The sequence below is a fragment of the Tamandua tetradactyla genome, chromosome 10, assembly GCF_023851605.1.
Source record: "Tamandua tetradactyla isolate mTamTet1 chromosome 10, mTamTet1.pri, whole genome shotgun sequence".
In the NCBI taxonomy this organism is placed as follows: Eukaryota; Metazoa; Chordata; class Mammalia; order Pilosa; family Myrmecophagidae; genus Tamandua; species Tamandua tetradactyla.
The window spans coordinates 103,188,962-103,212,807 of record NC_135336.1 but is presented as its reverse complement, the minus strand read 5'-3'; the positions used below and the strand labels follow the sequence as shown (position 1 = coordinate 103,212,807).

Here is a 23,846-nt window from a genome sequence, read left to right as displayed (position 1 = left end):
TCCCAAAACACGATATGGCTCAGCCTTAAACAAGATTTGCATAGTTACAATAACATTATAAGTGAATATTAACCACTGTATAAGTCTTCCAGCTGCTCAAATACCTACAGTGGGTTGTCATCACAACAGGAATTTATTGGTTCATGGTTGCAAGAAAGTTTGCTTGCCCCCAAAATCGGTATCTTCTGAGCCAGCAGTCTCTAGGGTTCCTTGGCTTTTCCACCACATGGCAAGGCATGTGACAGAGACTTCTCCTTTCTCTTTAGGGTCGCATTGACTTTTAGCTTCTGACTCCTCTCCATGGCAGTTAAGCCCAGAAATACTATTTGACTTTTAAAATCATGGTAACTATTATTTTGAGAAAAATAATTAAAGGGGAAAATTGATTTTTAAAAAAATGGGGATCTCCACATTGAATAAACCTAATGTGGCCAAGATGCAGCAATTTTCCGAAGGAAGGACCAAGGTGTCCATGAGGAGAAAGAGGCACCAGACACCCTTCTCGCCATTCTTTTAGTAGCATAGTCATCTGTTTCAAAACAAAATCAACTAAGCAAGGTCAAATGGGTCAGTGAGGAGCAGTCTGTGTAGTCATTTGCATAGTAGAGATCTCTTCCCCATATGCACACACCAATTCTTCATCCTTCCCCTTTAAAAAGCCATCAAGCTTTTAATGCATATTAGGTAAAAATAATATAATAATGGAGAAAGCGAGAGAAAGAAAGGAAAGAAGGAAGAGAGGGAGGGAAGGAGGAAGGGAGAAAGGGAAGGAGGGAAAGAGAAAAACCAACTTCTGAATGGTAATGTGGCAATGTACATCAAAAGATTAAATACAGGGCAGGCCACGGTGGCTCAGCAGGCAGAGTGCTTGCCTGCCATGCCAGAGGACCCGGGTTCGATTTCCGGTGCCTGCCCATGTAAAAAAAAAAAAATTAAATACACATACCCAAGATCCCAAATTCTATTTCCAAGAAATTATCCTATTCCTTGTGCAAAACCTACTGCATGGTTTATAACAGTGCTTTTCAAACCCTGGAGGCATACAAGAATACTGATTCCCAGGCCCCACTCCCAGGAGATTCTGATTTAATTGGTCTGGGATGGAGCTTGGGTATCTGTAGTGTAAAATATATATATATATTTTATATATATATATGTAGTATATATATATATATATACTACAGCCAGGATTGAGAACTCCTGGTTTATAGTAAAGAAAATTGGAAACAGCTTAAATGCTCAACAGGAGGGGACTGGTTAAATCTACCAGGATAGGGTCACACAAAGACTAAATAGTCTTTAAAATAATGTGGGGGAAAAAAACATACGTCAGTGAGTATAATTACTGACATGGACACTTACAATATATTGTTAAGTGAACGAAACAGGTTATAAACACATATAAACAGCATGATCTACTTCATTTAAAATATGTATATAAAAGAATGGAAAGCATTCTGGAATTAAATGCATCACTTACTTGTCAGTAGCCAATATGTCTGAGTGCAGAAAGATTTAATCTAAAAATATTTTTATCTGCACGTTTTAGTTTGTAAAGCTGCAGAAATGCAATATTCCAAAAATGGACTGGCTTTTAACAATGGGGATTTATTAGCTTACAAGTCAGGCATTAGGATGACATTGTCTCTGAAGAAAAGCTACTAGCATCTGGGACACCTCTGTCAATGGTGTGCCAGTTTGAATCTGCTATATACCCCAGAAAAGCCATGTCCTTTAATACTTATTCAATATTGTGGGGTGGGAGCTTTTTTTTATTGTTTCTATGGAGATGTGACCCACCCAACTGTGGGTAGGGTAACTTCTGATTAGATGGTTTCCATGGAGATGTGTCCCCATCCATTCAAGGTGGGGTTGCTTACTGGGGCCCTTTCAGCGGGAACCATTTTGGAAAAAGCTTTAGAGCCCATGCAGCCAGAGACCTTTTGAAATGAAGAAGGAAAATGTCCCCGGGGAAGCTTCATGCAACAAGAAGCTGGGAGAGAAAGCTAGCAGACTTTGTGATGTGCTCTTTCAGCTAAGAGAGAAACCCTGAACTTCATCAGCCTTTCTTGAGTGAAGGTAACCTCTTGTTGGTGCCTTAATTTGGACATATTCATGGTCTTAGAACTGTAAACTTGCAACCTAATAAATTCCCCCTTTTAAAAGCTGTTTCATTTCTGGTAAATCACATTCTGACAACTTTCAAACTAAAACACATGGGAAGGCACAGGCATACATCTGCTGGTTCTTCATTCCTGGGTTTCACTGCTTTCTGTTCCTGGTTCCAGTGACCTCCTCTCTGAGCTTCTGTGGGTCCTCTCAGTATCTCCAGAGTTTTTGTTTCTTAGCTTTCTCAGCATTTCCTGTCCTTTATCCTCTCATAAAGGACTCCAGAAAAAAGGATTAAGACCCACCTTGAATGGGCTGGGTCATATCTCAATCAAAACAATGTATTCTAATGGTCCTGCCCAAAACAGGACCTAAGGGAGTGGATTAAAAGAATACGGCCTTTTCTGGGGTACGTAACAGCTTCAAGCCAGCACAGCAAACTTTTACATTTCCCCAATGAACAAAGCATTCTTGACACCACTTTCTAAAGTTCAAAGCAGTTTATTTATGGCATTTTTGAGTTTAAGGCATTTTAACAGTGTTCATATAGATTTCACTTCATACCCCAACCCCCAGCCCAACTGACAAACCCATCCACAGGGACACCCCAAACTCACAAACAGATTTCAGGATACACAGCTCCCTGCCAATCCTGGAGGGTGAAAGAACACCAACTCCTAGGTTTCACGGTTCCTCTGTGGGTAACAAACATTGGCTGCCTGAATCCAGAATACCCTTGTAACGCTGTACCACCCACTGGCCTTCTAAATTCACCTTCACCATTGTCTGAGGGATGAGACAGAAGCCCCTGGTATTGCAATATTATCACGAAACATCACTGCTGGATTTGTGGCTGCAAGGAAGACAATGAGGATGTCACCTCACAGCTCCCAGATGCCCCCAATTTCAGCCCAGATGAACCCTTCAGCATCACTGGTGGAAGGTATTGGGGCATTGAGAAGGGAGTAGTTGGAAAGAGAAACCAGTTCCAACAGGCATTCCATGCATGCATCTTCCTGTTATTCTCCAGCTTTAGGAAAGGTCTGACACACGGATCACAGGGAATAAAACTCTGGGGAGGCAGAGATGCTGTGTTCTTCCCAACAAACAGGTAGGAATGCCATTTCTTCCAACCTTTGCTTTACGTTCTCTTATGCCCACTCCTTTCTTGATACCCTCTCCATTTTTGCATCAAAATTGTTCACTAAAAAGAACCCAGTAAGCTGCAGAATGCTAAAGAGTACTTGAGAAGTTTTTTGAACTTAAGATAAAAGCAGACAGGGAACTAAGCCCAAACCCCAAGTATGTACGGAAAGGACTTTAACATGTGGCACAGAATGAAATATTGGTCTTGAAGGTCCAGCCTCTGGTACTATTTTTTGTACTGGTAGCAATCGGGTCGGGCACTGCGGGAGGAGGAAATCTAAGATTAGGTTTTACGGCCTACAGTGGAGGATTTATGGAATGGTTTTACTGGTCATATCAAGATGAAAACCCAAAGTGGTGGGGGTGTGGGGAACATCTTTTTGGACATAGGCAGGAGCCCAAATGTACTCTGTGAACCTGCCTACACCACAGAGATGTTTAGTCTGGAGGGGTGTGGAGGGAAGACACAACTCTTCCTTTTTCTAACCTTACCATCACCCAAAGCCAAGAACACCGCATTCCCTGCTCCTTATATTCTGCTCTTATATTAAGAGCAAAAATGTTTCTTATCATAGAATAGGTTTTCAAACACAAGCTCAGGTGTTGCAAAGAACAAAAGGACCAATTTGTTACAGTTGAACTGTGTCCCATTGTGGCATATTTCTCAGGGATGGGAGTCTAGCCATACTTAAAAAATCTTTTTAATCATTTCTGTATTCTCTCCCTGTCTCTCATGTTTGTAACCTAGCTCATTGTTCCCCCTTCCCCCTCTTGTCGTAAACCGCCCATTTCCATAGCTCACCACTAAACCGTAAGTCTCCCTGTTATTTGCTTCACTTCTCTATACCTAACCTTAGCCCTCAGCCTAGCAACTGTCTCTCAGCTTGTGTAATTGGCCCCCTACCCCTCTTACCCATGCCCCTGCTCCCTCCCCCTCCTAACCGATACTTAACCCGGGACTCTCCTAGCCTCAGGGTCTTTAGCGTACTTGAGCCGCTTCAGTACCTAAGCTCTTGCGATGTAACAATAAAGAAGCTTTGTGCTGATTAATTGGCCTCTGGCTCAAGTCCTTTAGTCCCCTAGCTGAGACGGCTAGGTCCTGCTTACCCAGGTTTGTTTCCCGCGAGCTCGCCCCCTAACTCACCCAGTGCTCCGGTTGCGCGACCCGGCTGAAGCTATCAGCGGCATCCCATAAAAAAAGTATGCCTTAACTCACGGTCTAGTGAATGTGAACTTCCTCCGGAGGTAGGGTCCATGAAGAGGTGATTAGTTAACATGAGGCCAAACTGGACTAGGATGGACTCTCATCCAATGATACCAGTGTCCTAATAAGAAGAGAACAACGGGGGGAAAGACCACGGGAAGATGGAGGAGGCAGAGATGGGAGGGATGCATCTGCAAGCCAAGGAATGCCAAGGATGACCAGCAACAACCAGAGGCTGGAGGAGTCAAGGAAACAGTCTTCCCAAGAGCCGTCAGAGGGGGCACAGTCCTGCCGACACCATGATTTCAGGCTTTCGGCCTCCAAAACTGTGAGGGAATAAATTCCATTGCTTTAAGACACCTGGTTTGTGGTACTTCATCACGGCAACCCCAGGAGACTAAGACACTGTTCAATTCAGTCCTTTCCTAGTACAGCCCAAACCACATGCACAAAACTGCAAGAGTCTATAGTAGAGCCAACTCAGCCATTCATTTATCCATCTGCACCTGATAACCGCCCTTTTCAATGTTCATAAGGCCATTTGAAATTTTTCATGGTACTATTTTTTGTGAATGTAAAGAATTATTTAATTGTATATTTCTGTAACTTCATATGTGTCCAGAGAGATTTCGAGTAAATACGTGCAAAGTTGAACAGAGAGCTTAAGCTGTATCTGGCTGGTGTTCTGGAGTAGGAAGTTGTTTTAATTCCCTATGCTGCTCAAGAAAATACCATGAAATAGTTCTGCTTAAACAAGGGGGGTTTATTCACTCACAGTTTTCAGGCCAGGAAAATGTCCAGATCAAGGCTGGGCCTTCTCCCCAGAGACAGGCTCTGGGACTGGCTGCTGGTGATCCTTGGTTCCTCTGTCACATGGCAAGGCAGATGGCAGCGTCTCCTGCTCTCTTCCTTCTCTTCTGGATTCCACCCCAGCTTTTGCTTCCTGTGGCTTCCTGTCTTTCCCTCTCTCCCTCTCCTCTCAATCTCACTCAACTTACAATGGACTCCAGTAATAGAATTAAGACCCATGCTAATTGAAGTGGGCCACAGCCTAACTGAAGTGACCTCATCAGAAAGGTCCTACTTACAGTGGGTTCACATCACAGGAAGAGCATGTTTTGTGGGAGGCATACCACTCCCAACCACCACAGGGGTGCAGGCTCTCCATCCCCTGCCCCTGCACAGGGGAACCCACAGTCAGACACCCACAGAAGCCATCTACTGTCAGAGATGACTGAGGTCCCAAGGACAAGGTCAACAGCTACTCTGTCCTCTTTTCTTTCCAGCGCTCTCAACAAATGGCAGTGGAGTTGACCCCCTTCCCTCTGGGGATCTTCAGAGTCACACTTTCTCCCCGCTCAGGGTCAGACGCTTGGACCCACTGTGGAACAGGAGACCAAGCCAGCAAGAGAGGAGTGAGAGCACAGCAGAGACCACCACTGCTCCCTGACTTACTGAGAACACGGCACCATTACCAGGCAACATTCCACCTGCAAACCAACGTGACAACATTCTTAAGTGAGTAGAAGAATCTCTTTAAAGGAAACTTCTATTTACTCTAGGAAATCTTATTTTCTTAAAGAGGATTTCAAATTTCTAATTATGAAAGCACTTTTCCTAGTCCATATGTCTTGTGAAGCCTTCTATTAGCTCACTGGAGTCTTCCCATACCCTGTCTGTGGGTGCCTTTCGCTATAGGGCCCCTTCTAAGGACAGCAGCCGAGGGTTTTCTTCCATCTGAGCAATGAGCAGTATAGGAAAATTCAGTAGGATTCAGTCCTCCTTGGACTTCTTTGGATGGTCTAAGGAGAAGCCAATTTGTCTGGAATTCTACGCTGGAGCAAAGTGGTTATACCATGATTTACAAGATTATTTATTGTTGTTAAATCTATTTAAAAATGGAGGTGGGAGGCACACAGTGAAAAAACTCTGAAATGGTCTAGGGATAGAATTCAATAGTTACTTTTTCTGGACATAGACTTGTTCTTCATATCGTTATTGGTACTGGTTGGTTATGTTCTCAATATAAACCTACAGATCCTGAGAGTTTGTCTAAATTCCTAGTTTAATAGTCGACAGCCCCAATTATTAAGTTCAAAGGGAATTCCATAGAAAAAGCAGAGTAAAATAAGTATCAATGATAGTTTTAGAAGGCCAAATATATGGTTTTTAATACAAATAAATTTAATATTTGCAAGTTTTTAGGTATACACTGATATTCCTATATCATTTAATCTGACCCTATTACCAAAAATAAATAAGTTAAATGTGCTTTTGCTAGTGGGACATCCACTGTGAGAGTGCAGTCGTATTTTGAAGAGGTATTTTTAGGGATTTTTCAGAGCAAGCATTCATAAACTTCCAAATCTGTGCTCCACGTGACAGTGGCTTAGCATTTACTCAATTCTGTGGCTGGCTTTTCAAAATCCTGACTGTTGATCACTGCTGAATCAAACTGGTTTCTATCTGTAAGAAACTAAAAACAGGGAATTTGGAAAGAAAAAGAAGGGAGGAAAGTCTAAGGAAGAGAGAACTTTCTTAACTAAAAGTTCCTTGCTTGCATTAGGCACCCCTTAAAATGAGAACCACAAAGATAGAATCTATGCAATGAAACTGCAGGGTTTCCTTCCAAACACAGCACAGAAAGGGAAGGAGAGGGAAAGAAACAGCAGCCAGGCTCTGTTTAACCTGGTGGGGTTCGTCACCCCTCCAGTGCCAAGTAACCCCCTGGATCTCAAATCTTGGAGAGAAGCAAATTTCCTGGTGATATTCCAGGGGGGGAAATGCGTGGCTAGACACACTTCCTATGCCAATGGCAACCACTTTAAAAAGCTTGCTTTTGTGCCTTTTGCGTTCACAGTAGCATTATTTATCATGTAATCGTTCCTAAGAGAGAATATGTTTTGCCTTACTGCATCTCATTCTGAAATGAGAATGCAAAGATTCCTTAGGACTGCTGATGAGAAGAAACTCAAATAATGGTATTCAATTCTCATCAAACCACTCTGGTTTCACAACGCAGAGTCTGCTCACTTCATTAGTATCCGTTTTCCTCCCCCTTTGCTTTCCCCATTTTCCGTATCACTGGGTCGCTTTGGGAACTGCCCCTGAGTGGTCCTGTGGGTTATGGGGCATGGGTGGGTTTATTCACACACTGCCTCAGAGAACACTCACCTCCATCTGTGAGTCAGTCGCCTTTTAATGGAAATATTACTTTGCTGATCATTTTCATGAAAACTTGTGCTGGCACAGATTTGTTTCTCTTGACACTGGCCCAGGTGTTTTTCTCTTCTGATTGATTTTTGGTTTAAACTCTGCGTGTCTTCTTCTTCTTTATTTTTTAATATATTTCCATTTGTACTGGAGGGGAAACAGCAAAGGCAATGGAATCCAGCTGCCCTAAATCAGCCGCACGACCCACATTTCCACGTCCCAGGCAATCTGGGGGCAAGGCTGGATGCGGAAGTCAGATGGCCGCTCCGGGAAGGGGAACAAGCAAGTGGACACTGAGCCCTTGTGTCCTGCTACAACTCTGTGTACTTGGATGAATAAGCTTGACAAGTATTGTATCTTTTTTTCACAGGTGGAAAGAATGTGACTTTGCATCTTTGAGAAATACAAAAGGAAACTGTCAAAATTGCCTTTTGCTTTATCATTATCAGCTATCAGACCACACTTCATAAGATAGCAGTTAGAGCAAAATCCCCTTGATATCCCTCCTTACTTTAGATTCCTAGTACTTTCTAACTGCATGTACTAATTAAATCATGTGCTAGCAACAGCCAACTGTTCCTTAAACAATCAGAATCTCTTTCAAAATTAGGCATATGTATATTTAAGCCAGACATTTCCAAGGAAGCTAAAATGGTTCTCGGATGTCAATAAAAGTCTAACTCTTCTTATACAGAAAGCACAGTTATATATGTGCACTGCATATATAGAGATATACAGTATATCTGTGGGTTAAAATTTCACAGGGCGAAGGGACAATTAGGGGGGAAAAGTGTCTAACAAGATACCCTAAGGAGGTAGATAATGGAAAAAAGGTTGAAAAGCACTCATTTAAGTCTAAAGGCATGTACATCACAAAATATCACTAATTCTTGGCAGTTAATGCCAGCACTTCAAGTGATGTCTGCACTTATTCTAACCTGTTCAGGAGATCCCCAAAATTATTTCTATAAATTAGGACTTGAAAGAGTAATGCTTCCTTCACATACTTTCTAACAAGCAATTCACATACATGTCACCTCCTATTTTGGAAGCCAAGCACAAGAAACAAAACCAAAGAAAAAACAAAAGAAAAGAGAAATAAAGAACGAATACTCTGACATAGGTGAAGCAGATCACACTTATTCCAAAACAGCAAACTTCTTTTTCAAATGTCTACAGATTAAAGATTTCTCAAGACATCTTCTTATTCCATGTTAAGTATCCAGTGCAGCAAACCATCACTGCCTTGCAAAAGGTGCCTTAATCTATGCCAAGTCTTGCTGATTCTAAAAAGAAAGCATCCCTTTAACTTTCCCAAATATATGATACGCAATTCCTATTTTTACTTGCTGGAGGCACAGACTAAAAAATAATGTTGAATCTTGCTTCCTCTGCCAGTACAAACGCAACTCATGCGGATTCTCATTTCCATTTCTTTTTTAAACTTCTTCAAGCTGGGTTGGGCCACAACGGATTCCTAACCTTTAGGACCACTGCCTGCCTTGTGAGCAGTGCCATGATGCCACTCCGGGTTGTCATTTCACCCCTAATCGCAGAGGGTGCATCCCAGAACATAAAAGTACCAATTTTGTAAAGACGGCACTGGCAAGTGACGTAGTGTGGTCGGTAAATGGTGTATGTTTTCTATCCTAAAAATCCCAGTGGAGGGCAGTCTTATGAATAATTTGAAAGACCCAGGGAGCCTGTGAAAATTCCCACATCTCCCAAGGCCTCTGCTTTTTGCACCTCCTCGGAGCCCCCTGGAACTGACTTCAAATAGCCAAGCCTGAGAACTCAGGGACCTGCCTCCAGCAAATCCACTCTGAACCCTGCTCATTCCCAGACACAAATCTCCATGAAAACCAGACAGAGGACAGAAAGCACAGAGAGGCAGGATGTTCCAAAATCGCTTCAAATCTGCTGCCTGATTTCATTAGACTCGCTGACTTACTTCTTTTTGGATCTCTGTGCAGGTCTGCGGCAGGAGAAACTTGGCTCGCCCCAACCCTTCCAATCTCTGCAGGTTCTAAGCACTTAAGGAAATAAGACCAGCATGGAAGGGTCAGGGAAAGCCGTGGCCTTGGGGTTACCACTGCAGGAGTGATTACATAAAGATAGAGGTGATAAGAAAGGGGAAATGCTCAGCAATGCTTTACTTCATGAGGTGACTCTGCTGGGTTCACTCAGAATGTCAATGAAGTCCCCACCCATCCCTGTAGCACTCGTTCAGCCCGAACGGGGTGGGGAATTAAGCTCTAGAGTTGCTGCACTAATCTAAATTTAACCAAATACAACGGTTTCCAAGGGCACATTTCGGCCATTCCATGCCTGCCAGGGGAGGGAGTCCCTGCCGGGTCTTCGCCCTGCCTTGATCCGCAGCTGAGAGCTGCTCCCACAAGCTGAGGAGCTGTGTCCAGCAGTCTGTCTCAAAAGCCTTCCTTGATTAGCCAGTCTGCAAGGCCTGTGCACAGAAGCACCTGGAGAGGGAAACTTCCCTCGCGAGCCCCGCTGCCTTCCGAGGTTCTGGCTGCCAGCGATAACGTGGTTTTCCCTCCGAGATTTTAAACACATGTGGCTTCCATCAACACGGGCCTGTATTTACTCTGTGTTTAGACCACTAGCTTCACACATTCTCATATTTACACATGTTCACTGAACATAACCTCAAGTGAATTATTTAAGGAGCCGTAATGTGCTTCACACTTCTCAAATATAATTTAGGCTTTAAATTAAGTTTGCACTCCCTGGAGGGAAGCCTGGGATGGCATCTAGTGGGCATAGCACCGGCCTTGGGGTGGAATTCTGGTTACCTCTAAAAGGATTCCACCTGGTGACTGGGGACCCACGTTGGACGAAAGAGGACTCAGCCACAGAATTTAATGTGTTGCCTAGTCCTTAAAGCAGGGGAGCTTACTGAGCTGGCTCTACTTTCTTGCTTCTTGGTCTGTCCCTGAATGACCCGACAACAAAAAAACCCCAATAAGTATATATTGGTGCAGAATAGGATACAGCCATGTTTATTCATTTTTTCCCTTTTTTTTAACAAACCATGATATCTTCCTCCATAAACAGTTACCAGTAGCTGCACTCAATTAGGTGTAAAATTTGGCATGCCAGTCAGAGCTAAGAGAAAACCATATGTACTTTATTGAACAGAGTTTTTTGACAGTAAGGATTGCCCATCAAGAAAAATAAATTAAGAAAAGGAGAGTGAAATTCCCTTACAGTGCACTCGTGATAATGAAAACAAACTGTCTCAAGGAAGCACTGATGAGAAGTTCACTTGCAGACTAGGCACTGAGACTGAAAATATATTTGTGATTCAGGGAAGTGTGACGAGTAAGAATCTGCTAGTGAGGTTTTTGCTTCATTTGAAAATGAAATCAAATCTGCAGTTTAAAACATTCATAGCATAAAAGGGTTAAGTGACTCAATGGCACACTGCAGACAGTACTCTGGTAATAAGGAGTAACATTTGAGTGTTGTAGATCGACCTTACAAGACATTGCAATGCTTCAGTATTACATGAAAAGAGACCTGCCCATGCTATGTATGTTAAGTGCAATCAGTCATTACAAATTGTGAGTATTTGCTTTTACCAGTGAACTTTGTAACTCTGCATTCGAATGACATCCTTCTTCTCCTCTGGAATGCTAGCACCTCAAAAACACTGTTGTTCAAAATAAGTGGTATTACTCTCAAGAAACCACCCACATGCAAAATAAGAGTGCTGTCATCATACGAGGATTATCTTTAAATAGGAATTCTCAAGTAACATTTTTACACATAAAGTTGTCACACCATAATTCCAATGAAAGCAGCACCATTCGTCACCAGGCATTACTGGATTTCAATTTGAGAGGAGTAATTTTGTTTTGCCCTTTAAAAGCATGACATGATTCAAAAGGAAATCATATGTATTTTTCCCCCCAATTTGAAGTTACAGATTTATTACTGAACATGTCTTCTAGCATTTGATGTCCCAGTGCTGCGACAGTTGATTCCACAGTGATATTTTGGTTGACATTACCAATGGAGACACAGGTCGCAACATACAACTCTTGTGATCAAGTTATCTAATCGACTTCCTGGTTGTTAATTACACTAACTCTAACCCCCTACACTGAGCATGCTACACCTCTGCTGTCCAATGCAGGAGCCATGTGGCTGGTCCCAATTGTGACATGCTGTAATACAACTACACATCAGATTTCAAAGATTTAGTATGCAAAAGAATGTGAAATATCTCATCCCTACCTTTATATTGTTTACATTTGAAATGATATTTAGATACATTGCATTAAATAAAATATATTCATGTAACTAGAACATTTTAAACTGCACATGAGACCCACATTCTATTTCCTTTGCACAGCCCTGCTCTGACCCTCCGCTGCCTTGGCCTCCATGTTACCTTGCTTACTTCTTGTCACTTTCACAAGGGGACTCCCGCTCTGGCCAAGATAGCTCGGTACAGCAGAGCCCCTCACTGAGATCCCAACGTCGGCCTGCCTGAGTTCACACTGGCCCTGCCTCTAACTCTGGCCAGGTCCCTGAACACTCCTGAGCCCTCTGTTTACGAATCTTGAAAAAAGGCAGAAATATGAGCACCTCAAAGAGCGGTGGTTGTGACTCGTCTCTCGTGGCCATACCACCTGGCGAAGGAAATGTCAGTTCCCATCCTCCACAACTGCTCATTCTTCCTTCCCTCCCTGGTAATTACCTGAACGCTTTCCTTTGAACTTCACACTGGGGTTATCGAAATAGAGTTCTAGCCTACTAACTCCAAAGCCCAAGAAAGAAGTCTCAGGTGGATCCTGCACTGTGGGACTTGGCATCAGGTTACAGACCTGTCATTTCTAAACACACGCAGCACCTGACTCCCCACATTATTGCCCACTGCTCCCCCTGCCACCCCAGCCTCTCCAAATCCAGTATCCATCATGGTACAGCTTAAACGCCTCACTTTACAGAAGCATTTCTCCCTATGGGATGGTATTAGATCACTTTTTGATGGTATAATACTATGAGATGGTCTATCTTATATATATTCTACCTTGTTTCAAAAAAGCAGTCTACAAGCATATATGCAATACAACAGAATTTCTCAAAATTCAGAAGTAGACGCAAAATAAATAAGAAAGATAAGGTTAAAGAAAATCAAAGAGTGAAAACACAGACTTAAGCTAGGAAAGTGGGAGCTCACGGAAGGAGGCCAGGGGTCGCCACACTTGAAGTAGATCACACATTTGAAGAATCCAACTAACTGCAAAAACAACAATCCTGATGCTGAGACTGCAAATGAATTTCTCCCATGGGTCCCAAAGAGAGAAGAGTCTGAGCGATAGGATAACAAGCTTTCCAACAGCAACCTGACAGCAAGCCCAGCGAGGTGTGTGGACTGTTAGGGTCCCGCAATGCAGGACATCCGGACACAAGGAAGGGGCTGTTGTCTCATCACCTCCATCACCGTCCAGTCCAGGGCCCCAGCTCACTGCCCCACTAGCCTGTTCAACCAGGTGTTCCTGCTGAGCATGTCATTCTTGTTGGCGGGGGCAGTCACCCCTGTTCTAGATTTCATGGTGCATGCATCCAGAGCAGTTCAAGATCTCATGGCAAACGCATTCATCCCCTTTCTAGATTTTGTGGTGTGTGCCCTCATCCCCTTTCTTGATTTCATGCCATGTGCATTCATCCTCTTTCTAGGTATGAACTAACTGAAGGCATGGCCCAAGGCTTTCCTCCCCAGTGCCTTGTACAGTCTCCTGTATAAACTATGACAACAGCACGGATGGCCTGGGCAGCCGGCCATTTCCCAAGACAACCTGCACTTGCCTGTGTCTCTTTCTTGCACTTGTCTTTCCTCTAACCTGGAACATTCCCGTCCTCTGACAGAGTCTTGAACCTTTATAGCTGAAGTCAAATCTGGCTGCCAACCAATTTCTGCCCACTTGGCATTCCTTGCATTCTCGGCCGTTCTACTTGTCCTGCATGAATTTCCACCTGCAGATATTTTTCCCAAAGGTATGCCATTCAGGATGCCCTGGTGTGGGTGAGCTCTCACCTGCTAAACTCAGCTCTGCAAAATGAAAAGGGCCATAGTTTTGTGGACATGTTGTCACTACCATTAGACAAAAAGATAAAATTCAGGCATGCCACTCATTACTGGACTCAGATAGGTACAGAGACAAGCTCCACACTGGAATGTTCTGGCTTTTCCCATTAAATTGGGAGAGTTGTCTTCCCAATCCCTAGATATGTCCAGTGTTTTAACAAACCCTATATATTACATGTCCCCATCTCTCTTTAGGACAGTGCACTCATTTAACAGGCAATCAATAAATACATTTTTGATTAAGAAATGTAAAAATATCCAGGTAAAATTTAACATGATTTAATGCTTAATTCATGAAAAGAAAAATTTTATATTAGTGTTAAATGCATGTTTTGGTATGGAATACTTATGAAAAATTGCTCTTGTGGGACATTCTATTTAATCTCCTATATTTACAAGTCTTAGAAAACTGTAAAAATAAATTAAATCTCATCAGGAGATACGATTATAAACCTCTTCAGAACTGGTAATGTTTCAGCTGTAAAATCCTTTTACCTTGATACCTCAAGAAGCAATCAATAATATCTTTGCTTTCATGGCTGGGCTAAAAGGAATTTCAGAATTTGGGTAAATATGGTAATGTGCTGACTTAACATCCCCCCTCCAGAAAAGTCTCCAAATATTCCCTAGATTTGATCTTTACTGTCATTACTTCTATTTTGAAACTCTGTCCTGAAGTAAATTTTACTTCCAAGGTCAAAGAGACTAGAAAGTACTTTTCAATACCGAAGAAGGAAATCTTGCATCTACTTGAACTTATTTGTTGTCTTGCTGCTATAACTTGTGCTGCAAAAACGAGCAAGCTTTGCACAAGACAAGTTTAAAATTTGTGCAATTATAGATCAAGATTTATAAATCTGGCAGCAGGTTCACATCAGCTTTGTGAGGTCAGATATAATTTTAATGAGAATCCATTAAAAGTATGAAATCCTCTTTGAACATACCCAAACCAAGAGATGGCTTCTTTTCTAAATATTTTACCTCATTTCCTAATAAAAGTAATCTCAGCTTTCTGATACATTTCATTTAAAGGCTGTAAGTTGAGATTGTAAGTGTAAGCGGTTCATGTTTCAAAACATTTCATTTCACTAGCACGTACCTCGATTATTATTTATACTCAGCTTAAATCCATGCATGTCCCATGCAAAAAAAAACCCTGAAATGCGCCTTATTCGATTTGGCAGTCCGATTTAGAAGGAATGACAGTTTTTCCTTTTAAATGGTGCCATAGTCATCCCCCCACCCCTCCCGTCGGGATACTCATATTAACTTCTTTCGGGACCGTCTCCTTCATTGCTCTAGCTTTCAGCAAAATTCCAAGCATCAGTAACGCGCAGAGGTGGGTTTGGGAAAGGAATTCCTATATTCCTGATTCCATTGCCTAAGTCCCACCCCCACCCCCGCCCCCATATCTGAAGAGAGCAGCTTGGTACTACCTTTCAGCGTTTTTCCCCAAATATTGTAGAGTGAATTTACAACCACACTGATTGTTGGGAAGCCACCTTGCCATCTCCAGCCATAGCATTCAGCACAGTGCACGGAATATGCTTGGCTTGATAAAAATTATGTGACGGAGTTACATATCAATATAAGCAACTAACGAAAGCCATTTAATCAGGCAAACTTCTCACAATTACTTTCGCTTGGGTGTGTATTTTCACAACGCTAACAGCACTGTCACTATAACGACAAAGCAGCTATTTGTTCATCATTATAAGAGTGCGGTTTGCAGAGGGTCAATAATATAGCCAATGCACAACCACCAGCTTCCCGAAAGATTATATCCCAACAACCCATTCTTAAATTAGTTCTTTTAGAACTTGAAACTCACTTTTCAATAGACTGATAGAGCTAAGTAAAGGCAGGTGCCAACTCTGCCCCCCCAAATCATTTAATGAATAAGGTGAATGGAATGGACTTTCCGTTCCAGATTGTGCTTCTATAAAAAAAAACTTTAAAGGTCCCAGGATGCCAGGGCTAACTCCTTCCCCAGCTCTCCACTCTTACCTTCCCCCTAGCATACCCACAGTGGACAGATATTGCCTTTGAAGAAGCCCTAGCAAAAGGGAACAGACAGACCCATGAATGAAAGAGAAGGCATCCACAAGGCATTTTGTTTCTGGTGAAAGGCAGAGTTCAGAGCCACTGCTGACTCTTGCTGGGGGTTGCAAGCCTGGGGACCTCAGGTGCTCCAGCTGGCAACAGCTCCTATGGGTGTAAAGTTGCAGGGACAGAACCAGTGGGGGACACAGCAGGAGCTGTCATGTGTCAGTGGGCCACCAAGTCATCAAGGGCTACCTTTCTTTCCAGAGCCCACATCTACAAACCACGACAGAGCTGCACTTTTCCAAATGCTAAATTCAATCCATTTATTATATCCAGGCAAAAGGTAGCCACAGACTTACTGAAGACCTGTGTATTTTTAATTGTTCGGAAGAATACAAAGTCTGATGATCATCTTGAATCAGATGGAAAGCAACACACCAGCAGTTAATCCATTTTTACGATGCTGCTCCACTGTACACAGCTTATACTTCCTCAAGGTGCTAACTCAAACCTCCTTGCCCCGAGTGCAAGAAAACATGCACAATCCTATTAAGTCTATCTTTGTTTTACTTCACAACTTTGAATACTTCCGTGAACCCCCAAGAACCCATGACCCACCATTTCCACTCCACCTCAAAGAAAAAGGACCTTTGCGTCCATGGTGGGGGGCAGGGGGGATATATCCCTCCATGGAAACACGTCATCGTGGTAACATTAACACCAAACAGGCTTTACTTTCTGCTCTCCTGCACTCAAAACTAAGGTGTAAACTGATTGCTCTGCTTTTAAGGGAAGATTTGGGAATTCCTGCTGAACCCTCAAATCAAGTGAAAATAAGGGTTTCCTATTTTAAAAGAATCATCCTAGATTTGCCTGATTTGTTTTCCAATTCATTGGAGGGATGCTTCCTCCCCCCCCCCATAAAGTATGCTTTCTTATAGGAATAACATTATTCTTTAAAGGAATCCCATATGAGACACCAACATGTATGAAAACCTCATTCCCACAAAAAATTGAAAATTATAGGGTATGTTCTAGAAGGAAGTAGCTACAGAACTAGGCTTTTAAAACCTTTAGGTGAGGTGTGACAGTGGCTTAGCAGGCAGAATTCTCATCTGCTATGCCAGAGGCCTGAGTTCGATTCCGGATGCACGCCCATGCAAGAAAAATAAATTTACTAAAAAAAAACTTTAGATGAGCTGTTTGTCCTAGAACAGACAGATCTCAGATGTAGTTCTCCAGGCGCATACCAAAAAAGGTGATGAATTAATTCAAATGGCCTGTATTACATACACACCTAAAGGATATTTGTGTCCACACACAGTCATTTTCAAACAGAACAAAGTCACATAACTGAACCTCTGTACACACTTCTGAACATACACTGAGTCAACGTAACCAAACCCCTTACTTTCACTGTTAAATTACTGTTTCTCATACACAATCAGGGTCTTCCAGATGATGGCATACCACTATGAAAATAGAAAAGCTTAAAAGGTAGTTTAATCTAAAAGTTAGATCCAGCACTCTATTTTTAGATGCACCCTTTAATTTCTTGGTGTCCTGTACATTTTACTTGCACTTAAATTTAGCAAACTAATTTTAGATGGCCTGCCTTCACCACCTCCACTAGATTTGCAGTGTTACAAGCATAAAGCATGGAATCCTCTCTCTTTTTAACGCTAAAATGTTTGAAATAGAAGATAAAGGAAAGGGGGAAATTTTCCCCCTGGCTGTTTTGAAACCATTCTATACAGTGAAAACATTATATGGAGTCACACCTAAAGACAGTCAAAGTTTTCCACCAGTCCTTGGGAATTCTTGTTGTTGTTTATTTACAGAAGAACTGCCGAGTCAATAAATGCGAGAAGCTATACCCTGAAAATGCCTAACGCACAACAAATGACTGCTGAAAAGCTGACCAAGGGCGCAAGGAAGTACTGAGAATGCATCATGCAAGGAATGTCACAGATGCAGAGGGGCATCTGAGTGAAACCCTGTGGGAGCAGCCCAGTTACTGCAGTGACTGCCAAAGTCCCCAAAGAAATCTGCCTGCACAAATACCGTAATTATCTGAAATAGACGTGAATGTCTGATCAGCTCATTTTTCTTACAAATGCTACTCACAATTTTGAATAGTTTCAAATTCAAGGTGGAGATCATCAAAAAAAGGCTAGATTTTGAAAGACTATGCTCCCCAGAAAAATTCAAGTATCCTTACACAATGAGGAAAGAAAAAATCCTCCTCCTCCCCTCCAGAAAAAGTCACCTCGGAAGCAAGGAGGTGATAAAAAAAAAAAAAGCACCTGCATCTAAAGGGAACAACTGACAACTCTTTTAACTGGGAATAGATGTGCAGCATCAGAGGGGGATTTTGCACATTGAGACTTATACTCATTTACGTTACCTCGACCACCTCTTGCTTCCCAGGCGCCATACATCTCATTAGAAATGTGTAGATGTCTTTATGTCAACACCTGCTGAACCGAGTTCTATGAAATAGCAGACAGCAGTGACATTTACTCAACATGACATTGCCTCCCCATCACTTTAAATAATAGGGCTGCTGCTGATGATTGGCTATCACTTTTCACTTTGGGATAGGAAAAGATTTGACACAGTAGCTCCTCTGTCTCATGAAGAAATAAGTACCCCCTTTAATGTTTATTTTTTCTTTAAGTCTAGCTAATAAGCAAAAACAAAAGCAGTGCTAATACTGACTCAAGAAAAAAAAAGTTGAGTTTGTCTCTTGCTTACTTACAATATGATATATTCAATGTATACATAATAAATAAGATTTTAGTATACTAAGCTAATCAACTCTGACATACATCAGAGACTCTTTAAAGCTATAATCTTCTTAGTTATTTATCGGGCATTCCACTGGTATCTTGGCCCTTACCACAAATCAAATATCTGAGTTTATAAGAGCAGAAATTTCAACAAGGTTTATCTTGAATACCAAAACAGACCCTGAAGCGAGGGGGACAATGTTTATATACATGTGTGCTTGCAGCCTCACTGTGCCATCCACTCAATGGCAAACGCTAATTTTCAAAAACTTAGATAAAGAAGGTGCATCGGATTAAACCACCAAGAATTTATCATGAAATAATACATAAACGTGAAAGAATATATCTCCTGATTCCACTGCGAACTTTTAAAAACAAAATGAAGTAATGATAGTGTTACAAATCAGAAGAAACTGAAATTCTAAATGCTGTTGGAATTACGCACTCTTCAAAAAATATCTAAAACATTTTCTTACTCATTTGCTTGTATAGTGTAATTTCCAAGACCCCAATAGCACGAATCAAAGCTGGGATTATCAAACTGAAGATAACCTTCGTGCTGTACGTTGTACTCATGAAGACTTTCTTGAGAATTATAAAATTTTACATACTAGCCACAATTTTGTCCTTTGCGTAACAGACACCATTTCCATAGAATTGTTTCAATGGTATGATTAGCTCACTAATAATTTGACGCATGGTGAACTGATTTATTTGGTTGGGCTTCTTATACAGCTTCTGTTTCCTAATCCTCCTATGGATGAACAGTCTGAGCCAGCAGAAGAAGGGTTAATCCAAAGAATGTGATAGTTTTCTGAGTGATCCAGAGAGCTCAGGCAGTTCCTGGGCTCTAAACTTCTCGGAGAGAATCTAAGGTACCAGAAAGCAGCCCCAGTGGTAGGCTGGATGCCCTAAGAAGGTCGCCAAGGGAAGGGCACTTCTGCAGTTTCTAAACTACAGAAGCTCTAGAAAAACCTATGGTTTTTAGCTTGAATGTGGCACATATGAATATGTTCTTTTGGAGGATAAACGAAATTACCTTTAAATCAACGAAAAGTTGTATAAAATGCAAATCTACATTAAATTTGCTTACCCATTTTATTGAGCAGTTTCATCCGCAATTAATAAAAGCACTCGAATCTTACACTTAAAACGAACTAATGTCTCTATGGAAGACCTTTGCAAAACATCTATACAATACAGAATAGTGATAAATGCATGACAGCTTTCTGAAAGAAACCAAGAAGGCCAGCTGATAAAAAGTATAGGCTCCATTTTTAAACATGCCAAGTTTTTCAATTGAGGTGGTAAACTGGTAGCGTATAAACAAAAAAAAGTCTAAGACTGAGGTGTCAAAGGTGAAAAGGCAGCCACAGAGTGGGTGGCGTGGAAAGAGAGAGCTGCTGAGGGGGCCCGGGGCCCCGAGTTTAGCAGTGATGACGCCCTTCAGAGGTCGAGTCCACGCACCTCGGCCTGGGCAGGGACAGCCACGGCCCAAATCTGGTTTCTACTTTCAGACAAGCGCGGTCTTTAACTCAACTCTCATTTCCAAACCCGACAAGATCAAATACCCTCTTGCTGGAGGCTCCAGCTGAGGTCCCCCGCGGCAGGCGCTGCTTGAACTCACCGCGCTGCCGGCGGGCCGGGAGACGCAAGGAAGCCGCGCGCGCCTCCCAGGGACCTGGGGCCCGTCGCGCTGCCCCTCCTGGTGCCGCACGCCCCACCTGTCCCGACGCCGTCGGAAGGCGCCCGCCCGGCAACGCGCCGCGCCAGCCCGACCGGAGCGCGCCCTGCCCCGGGGCGTCCGCGGACCACCCCGTCGCGACCGTCCCCACCGCCGGGGCCCGGCAGGACGTGGGACCTACCCAGAGGCGAGCGCCTCGGTCGTCGTCGGGGGACGGCGTGTCCTGCACGTGCGTGGTCACGCGTGTCCGCACCCGCGGATGCCCGCACGCGTGCCTGGCCGTGCGCGCCGAGCCGGGCCGCACTGACTCCCTGGGCGCCGACGGCCTCAGCCCATGGTGTGGGCGCCGGGCGCGGGGAGGCTCCGGGCTGCCGCCAATCGCCGAGCAGGGCGGCCGCCCCGACGCGCCACCCGCGCGACCCAGGAGTGCGCTCCGGGGCGTGCGCGCGTGTCCGTGGGCGCGCGTGGGTGCGAAGTGCGCGCGTGGCCGTATTGCGCGGGCGTGCGTGGGCGCGCGTGGCCGTGCGCGTGTGGCCGGGGGTGCGCGCGCGCCCTCGGGCCCGGGAGCGCGGACGGCGAGGGCAGGTTTGGACGCTGTGCGCCCTGCTCGGCGTTTAGGACCCGGACTGGCGGCTCGAGGCGCAAAAGGAGGAGGAAGAGGAGGAGACGCCGGAGGAGGAGCAGAGCCTCGGGGGCGAGGAGTCCGTCCCCAGCAGGAGACGATCCCAGGACGCAACTCCAGAAAGGAGAGGCGAAAGGGAAGGAGGAGATGGGAAAGGGAGGGTCAAGGTAGGGTAGGGTGGGCCTGAGAAGTCTCAGAGGGGCTTGCTCCTGGTAACTCGGTGCCTTTTTTTAGTGAAAAGTGATCGTTTTCCAGCCTCAGTGAAAACCGTTACTAACGTTAAAACCGGTGTTAGAACTGGTTCCTGCGGGAGAAATTTCAAATGATCGCCGAGTGCCTTTGATGCTCATCAGAAGTAAAGTGTCGTCGGTCGCCCCTAAGCTAACGAAGAAGAAATGCGGGGCTAAGATGCCACCGGTTTTAACCAGAAATTGAGCGCGTGTCGAGCCTGTTTGTGCGGAGCCCCCAGCGCGGGAAGCGACCGAGGAAAGCTCGGGAGGAGCGCGAGGTTGGCGGCGCGGATACCAAGGAGTCACCCGGGCCGGCCGGCTGGACGCGGTGACAGGCGTCCTCGGGAGAAAAGAGCCTCCAAAAGGTGGGGCCAAGAGGGTCCTCCGCATCGGGGCGCACTGCTAAGCCCCTCTGAAGTTCACGAATGAATTCCAGAATCGAAATCGTGCTTACCTGAGCGTGGCCTCCGCTCACGCATGTCCCGCGGGAAGCGTCACGACAGTCCCCGCGAGACCTCTAGGAACGCGCCCCGGAGCGCTCCAACTGCACACTCCCTCCATCCCGACCAAGTGAAAACTACCCGCGTCCCTCCCTCTCTGAACCTTAACAGCCAAGAATTTCAAGCAAAACAGCCAGAAAGAAAGCGAAGTCCCCCCACCACCACCACCACCCACCCCAAGGGAAGGGAGGGAATAAGCACTCCTTTAATTTGAAAAATAATAATTAAAACTCCCTCAACTTTTAAAGCCGAGCAACATAATCTATTAATTGGTCGCTATTAACATGCAGTTTTATTGACTACAGCACACAGAAGTCTGATTGTGAAGGAGGAGTGTTTTCAATGAAAGTGGAGTTATTTTAGCTGCAGACGTGTTTACATTTCTGTGGTTTAGTCTATAACTTTCTCTTTTTCTTGCTTCAGAATTCTGCTCCATGAAGCAAAGCCCTTAGCTCCCAGACATTCCGAAAAGTCTGCCAAAATAATAGAAAAAAAAGAGAGAGAGAGAGAGGGAAGAAAAAACACACGGAGACCCCCAAGTCTGGGTCAGACTCAGGGTTGTGTGTGAGCAGCGAGTGTGCCCCCTCCCCGCACACTTTCCAGTTAAAAAAAAAAAAAAGAAGAAGAAGAAGGCTTCAGGGCACCATTTCCTGTTTGCAGGGAAAAAATAAAATGGGTCTAAGCAGCTGAGTTTAGAAACCTCCTTCTCCAGGACCTATAGGTTCTGGGAGATTCTTTAACCCTAGAGATGCCAAAATGGGCAAGTTAATTTAAGAATCTACTATAACAAATTCACTGAGAAGGGTTTTCCTTTAAGATGGAGAGCCTCCATAAAACTGCAAATGCGTAAGAAATTTCTTGAAGGAACAGGCATTCCATTATAATATGGGTACGAATCCACTTCTCCATAGGCAGGCAAAAGAAGATACCAATAAATGCAAATATTGAAAACAAAATAAGTTTCTGGCAAGCTTGCAGCCTTTTCTTCCTGAGGTTACAGCCACAAAGAACAGGATGCAAACTAAAAGGTGCATATTTATTAATATGGCACTATCGATGTATACAATCTGTGCTGGAATCCCCATGTGCAAAATTGTTTCCATTTTCTTTCAGCATAAATGTGACTATAACACAGAAGGCACAACAGTGCACTTCATATGGGACTTAAAATACATTTGAGCTGCCTCTCTCCTGTCATATGTGTAGTTTGCTTCCATTTCTCTCTCACTATCCTCCAAATATTCCAGACCCTACTTTATAGTATTTTGAAATCCTCCTCTTTTTTGAACTCACCACGGGAAGCCCTTCATATTTGGGGGAACATTTTAAAATAAACATGGATTCTTTTGGTAGCTCACAAGCCAATGACTCTGCTTTTTACTATTACAGTATGTTATCAAAGTGTCACAATCATTATCTCTATACGGAATATTATGACAATACTATAGGATGGTGATAAAAATAATGTGTGCTAATCGACAGGACATGTTTTGCCAGTAAGAAATGCATCTTTTTCGTTTTTTTTTTTCTGAGCAAACCTACCAGATCTCATGCCCTGAGATTAAGAACTGCATCTTAAAGTAGAAAGAGTGATTTCAACAATCCAAGTTACCACTGTTGAGAAAAGAAATAGTTCATAAAAAGACAATTTATTTGAAACAATTTCATCTGTGGTTCTCCCTCATTACCCCCTTCCATTCTTCCCAACACACACAATTTCTTAAAAGGTCAAAAACACGTACTGGGCCCATTCAAAAGCTTGGAAGAATCTTAGAACCTGGGATCCCAGAGTTTTGCATAGATAGGCCTTCACTCCCAATTGGTTGCATCTTGTAGGTGGAAAGTTCTCTCTGTTGTCTAATCTAATCCCCACCTACTACAACGGCATTCCCTCCTAAATCTAGTCCATGATTAAGAACAAATAGGAGGAAATCGGTTTCAGCTAGTTAAATCAATTGAGTTAATTACAAAGGCCAACAGACCACAAATGATGGAGACACATTTATACATGTCCCTGTGTCAGGGAGCCGTCACAGTAATTCTAATTAAGTCAATAAAATATTATTTGGAAGAAAGGTTTTTATAAAGACCACTTTATACCTTTCAAATATTTCACGTGTGAGATGGCCTTCTGTCTATATAAAGTTTGTGGCTGACCTAATTCTTTTTAAAATCCCTTTTATCC

General features: G+C 43.5%; 1 protein-coding gene across 1 annotated transcript in view; it reads right to left on the bottom strand.

The window, feature by feature from the left end:
* ERG (ETS transcription factor ERG) overlaps window positions 1-20,584 on the bottom strand; it is a 255,536-nt gene extending 234,952 nt beyond the window's left edge. The window contains exon 1 of the mRNA XM_077119074.1: window positions 20,491-20,584. The gene's annotated coding sequence lies outside the window, so the exon portion shown is untranslated. The remainder of the gene's footprint in view (window positions 1-20,490) is intronic.
* Between the last annotated feature and the right edge of the window lie 3,262 nt (window positions 20,585-23,846).